The sequence below is a fragment of the Pimephales promelas genome, chromosome 10 (assembly GCF_988280905.1).
Source record: "Pimephales promelas chromosome 10, fPimPro1.hap1.1, whole genome shotgun sequence".
Lineage (NCBI taxonomy): Eukaryota > Metazoa > Chordata > Actinopteri > Cypriniformes > Leuciscidae > Pimephales > Pimephales promelas.
In genome coordinates this window covers 528,901-534,900 of record NC_142778.1, presented here as the reverse complement: position 1 = coordinate 534,900, position 6,000 = coordinate 528,901, and positions in this window count along the sequence as shown.

The window sequence follows — 6,000 nt, the reverse complement described above, 5'->3', positions numbered from 1 at the left end:
ACATGTTGTGCATTTAGGCGACATTCACGAGCCCGAAGCGTGTGTGTGTGTGTGTGTGAGTGTGTTCTTCACAGCTCGAGTGAAGGATGACCTTCTGCTGTACACGCTCATTCCAAATACAATCACATTTTCACTAACACGTTGACCTCACATGCCTTTTTATCTGTGTGTGTGTGTGTGTGTGTGTAAGCTATGTAACCTTCCCATCAACTACTGTAGTTCAAATATTTGCATATGGATAAAGTTCATAAACTCACTTCATTTGATCTGTTTTGTAGTGATTTTCACATTGAGGCACGCGTGTTTTATTGGGGAGCGGGTGAATGTTCTGGTAAATGTGTGTTATAATGATCTGCCGTAATGATAGTGATCTGATGCCTCTTGTTTGGACCAGCGGCTGTGATGGGACAGTAATGATGGAGCGTCCCGTTATCAGTCCCGGATCCTGCCGTCCCGGACCCGAGAGGACAAGCGCTCGTCGATGGACTGAATCAATGCCATTTCCAGCTGATAGTCTGTAATTGCTGAAAATCAATTGGAGGAAGGATGTAAGTCCTAAAGAACATATAGATCTGTGTGTGTGTTTTATTTGAAGTGTTTTAACGGATTATCAAACAGAACGGTCCAAAATCAGGTTTTATTCTTAATATTCCGGCTGCACTATTTGGGATAAATGTTAAAATGATTATGTTTGCTCTGCTTGTTTGTAGAGCTGCTTAATATGGCCAAACATGTTGTGATTAAATCTCAATATGATAATAAAATAATATAATGTGCTGTTCCATTGTTGTTCCTCTGTGAAATGTAAGCCACTAACACACACTGTATGTTTCTTCTTAAAGTGAAATGTTCAAAGCAATATCACACTGACCTTTTGTAAATGTTTTCATTTTCTTGGCACTGTAATTTCTTTGTGAGGGGATAACCATACAATATAGTCCTCATGTCAGTCAAAAACTCATTATGACATTAAGGGGAAAACACTTATTTTGTGTGCATGAAGAGAGTCAGGCACTAAAGCAGTGTGTGTGAAGAACAGCTCGATGAAGCGCAGCACACGTGGCCGACTCACAGAACGAGTGCACTGCTGTAACCGAGCCGCTTCTTTATGGTGTCAGTGGGGACGTGTAGTTTGTCAGCTAGATGTACGACATCGCTCTAATAGAGAGGAGGAGTGGGGTCGCCGCGGTGAGTCATACGTTAGTATGTCAGTGGGGTCGCCGCAGTGAGTTATATGTGAGTATGTCAGTGGGGTCGCTGCGGTGAGTTATATGTCAGTGGGGTCGCCGCGGTGAGTCATGTGAGTGGGGTCGCCGCAGTGAGTCATATGTTAGTATGTCAGTGGGGTCGCCGCAGTGAGTTATATGTGAGTATGTCAGTGGGGTCGCTGCGGTGAGTTATATGTCAGTGGGGTCGCCGCGGTGAGTCATGTGAGTGGGGTCGCCGCAGTGAGTCATATGTTAGTATGTCAGTGGGGTCGCCGCAGTGAGTTATATGTGAGTATGTTGAGTTACATGTCACTGGGGTCGCTGCGGTGAGTTATATGTCAGTGGGGTCGCCTCAGTGAGTTACATGTCAGTGGGGTCACTGCGGTGAGTTATATGTCAGTGGGGTCGCCGCGGTGAGTTACATGTCAGTGGGGTCGCCTCGGTGAGTTATATGTCAGTGGGGTCGCCGCGGTGAGTTATATGTCAGTGGGGTCGCCGCGGTGAGTTATATGTCAGTGCGGTCGCCGCGGTCAGTTATATGTCAGTGGGGTCATATGTCATATACTGACATATGCGGTGAGTTATATGTCAGTGGGGTGTCAGTGGGGTCGCCTCGGTGAGTTATATGTCAGTGGGGTCGCCGCGGTGAGTTATATGTCAGTGGGGTCGCCGCGGTGAGTTATATGTCAGTGCAGTCGCCGCGGTCAGTTATATGTCAGTGGGGTTATATGTCATATACTGACATATGCGGTGAGTTATATGTCAGTGGGGTCGCTGCGGTGAGTTATATGTCAGTGGGGTCGCTGCGGTGAGTTATGAGTATGTCAGTGGTGTTGCCACGGTGAGTCATGTGAGTGGGGTCGCCGCAGTGAGTTATATGTGAGTATGTTGAGTTACATGTCACTGGGGTCGCTGCGGTGAGTTACATGTCAGTGGGGTCGCTGCGGTGAGTTATATGTCAGTGGGGTCGCTGCGGTGAGTTGTGAGTATGTCAGTGGGGTCGCTGCGGTGAGTTGTGAGTATGTCAGTGGTGTCGCCACGGTGAGTCATGTGAGTGGGGTCGCCGCAGTGAGTCATATGTTAGTATGTCAGTGGGGTCGCTGCAGTGAGTTATATGTGAGTATGTCGAGTTACATGTCACTGGGGTCGCTGCGGTGAGTTATATGTCAGTGGGGTCGCCTCAGTGAGTTACATGTCAGTGGGGTCGCTGCGGTGAGTTATATGTCAGTGGGGTCGCCGCGGTGAGTTACATGTCAGTGGGGTCGCTGCGGTGAGTTATATGTCAGTGGGGTCGCCTCAGTGAGTTACATGTCAGTGGGGTCGCTGCGGTGAGTTATATGTCAGTAGGGTCGCTGCGGTGAGTTATATGTCAGTGGGGTCGCCTCAGTGAGTTACATGTCAGTGGGGTCGCTGCGGTGAGTTATATGTCAGTGGGGTCGCCTCAGTGAGTTACATGTCAGTGGGGTCGCCGCGGTGAGTTATATGTCAGTGGGGTCGCCTCAGTGAGTTACATGTCAGTGGGGTCGCTGCGGTGAGTTATATGTCAGTGGGGTCGCCTCAGTGAGTTACATGTCAGTGGGGTCGCTGCGGTGAGTTATATGTCAGTAGGGTCGCTGCGGTGAGTTATATGTCAGTGGGGTCGCCGCGGTGAGTTATATGTCAGTGCGGTCGCCGCGGTCAGTTATATGTCAGTGGGGTCGCTGCGGTGAGTTATATGTCAATGGGGTCGCCGCGGTCAGTTATATGTCAGTGGGGTCGCTGCGGTGAGTTATATGTCAGTGGGGTCGCCGCGGTCAGTTATATGTCAGTGGGGTCGCTGCGGTGAGTTATATGTCAATGGGGTCGCTGCGCTGAGTTACATGTCAGTAGGGTCGCTGCGGTGAGTTATATGTCAGTGTGGTCACTGCGGTGAGTCATGTGAGTATGTCAGTGGGGTCGCCGCGGTGAGTTATAGGTCAGTGCGGTCGCTTCGGTGAGTTATATGTCAGTGCGGTCGCTTCGGTGAGTTATATGTGAGGGTGATCTGTGGGTTCATTAAAACATCAGACGTTCTTCCTCATGTGCAGTGAGAGGCACTCACTGAGAGGAAAGAGGAAAGAGCTGATGCTGCAGTCGAGATTATAAGGACATTAAAGTCCTTTTGATTTTGGATGCATGTGAATCTGTTGTAGGAGACCATTAAAACTACATTAGGGTATTGGAATAGCATAATAGTGGTACTTTAAAATTTTGCTGTGTTATTTATTTCCCTCATATTTACATGATGTCATGATGTTGTGATTTCATTGACTTTTGTTGTAAAGATCATTGAGAGTATCAGCACTGCGAGTGGCTCGATTAACGAGCTCAGAGTCATTTGTAAATGATAAATGAGCGGCGTGATATATTTGAGCGAAAGGCTTCATGTATCACAGCTAACATCTCAATGAATCAATAAACTGGAACCAATTATGGATTGCACTTTTTCACAAAATCTAAACGCTTTCAAGCCTTTGAGACATTTCTGAAACTTCAACAATCTCGCTGTGATTTAACAGTCTCTGGAGAACAGCCAGTGTCTAATGAACTTCTAATAACTTGGCCACTTTAACGAAACTCAGATCAGTCCAAGCTGCCAAACTGAGTTATCAGTGTTGATCCAGCGGGCGGTGTCCTGAAGGTCTAATACAGACACAGTCTCTCTGACACACGTTTAAATGCAGCATTGCTCAACATGACGAACGAGCTCCGCATAACGCGGTGTCACTGTAACATATGGTGTCGAGGTTTATGAATCTGAGCGGAAACACAATCACACACTTCGTCATGTTCGCAGAAGCCCCTCTTATTGCTGACTCTGAGTATTTTCCATTGCAGTTTGTCATTCTGGAAGGAAGCGTTCCCAACAACACGACAAGAGTAATCCAATTTACCAACGACTGGAGATCTGTCTCGCCTGAAGGAAGACAGAACATCAACATCACAGAAAACACAGGCTTTGCTTTGAGCTCTAATGCCTTCGAAGAGCCGTTCTTGCTTTAGTAATCCTGTAGCTCAACAGTGGGTCATAGGTTTGATTCCCTGATAAAATCAATGCAATGTAAAAACAAAAGGTGTCTACTAAATGCATTAATGTAAATGTTACTGTTTTTCTACTCAGTGCTGTGAAAGCCCGCAGAAACATCTTTTAACCCTTATGCTGCATTAGGGACATTTTTGGTCTTTTGCAGTTTAATTTCTTTGACCATTTTGGCTGTTTTAATGCAAATGGTATGAAATTTGGCAAAATTGTGACTTTTTGGATACATGTAAAAAATGTGATCCCATTTTGCAAAATATGTATAACACACACTGTGTAGATCAAATAGTAACACTCAGCACCATAAAGACCAAAAATGGCCCATTGAAACCCATTAAAAGGTTGTTTAAATCTGAGGCTGTCAGTAATACATGAAACATGATTTTTGCACAAACATCCTTTCATTTTGAAGCAAAAGCATTATATTTGCATTATATAGTGTATTCCACCAGATGACGTCACTACATATTTATTCCCTATGGGTGGAAATGCACCTTATTTTAGGCAATAGGCAATGTTTAATAGGTGGCCATTTTTGGTCTCTAACGCGCTAAGTGGGATTTTTTGCAAAGTGGGACTGTGATAATCCAAATCTAAAGTTTTCTCTTTGCATTTAGTTTATTGAAAATAATTGAATTTTTGTGTTTTTTCCTCTTATACAAATCGATGGTTTCGCAAACAAAACTGGTAATTAAAGGGTTCAAATCCTGAAATTGAATACATTTTTGGTAGTTATGATGAGGACTGATGCTGGTTAAAAGATTTAACTTGGTAAAAGTGGAAAATAATAATAATATATAATATTTTAGGCAATGTTTAATATGTGGCCATTTTTGGTCCTTAATGCACTCAACGGTGTTAAAAATCTAATGCAGCACAAGGGTTAAAGGCTTTAAAATGCTCAAAACAAAACCACTATATGTGCCTGTGCATTTTTCTGTTCATTTGAATAAAATCATCCGCTTGGACATTAAAACTGTTTGATTTGGAAAGACAGACTGACTCTGTTCCAGTGATTCGACTCATCACATCCAGCTGAGGGAAATAAAAGACAAACATTGAAGTGTTTTATGACACTCAAAAGAGACATTAATATGTTAATGCAATTTCTGAAAGGACAGTGTGTTAGCGTGAACCGACTCCACAGCAGACACTCTCTAAACATGCTGCGGTGTTTGGGTCAATTATGGACAAACCAAACCGTTGGGTTAAACGTTTCACTTCAAAAAGGTGAACCAATGGTTGGGTTTGTCCATATTTGACCCAAACAAGATGATGGGAAGCACTAATGGGTTTGTGGACTCGCCATGTCTTGTAACACGGGTTATCAGTGTGTGTCCTGAGCTGCGTGTGTGTGTGTGTGTGAAGACTGGGTAATGTAATAGCGAGAGCGCTGGGACGCTGTAATCGCATCAGGCTTCAGCGGCTCGATGTGGGGCAGTGTGTGTCCGTCTCTCTGCATTCTCCCTAACCAGCAGACATAATCAGATCCAGTCTGTGTGTGTGTGTGTGTTTGTGTGTTAATTTTTGGTTGACTGTATATTCTGTGAGTCGGAAAGCTAGAGTTCAGTCCTGAAGAGATTCATCGGACAGTTATACAGCTAATGTAGTTTATGGGTCTGGAGTGTCCTGTCACGAGAACACAGACCTGGCTTAAGTCAATTAGCTAAGAGAGCAGACCTGGCTTAAATCAGAGAGAGAGAGAGAGAACAGGAGGGGGAGAGATATATAGAT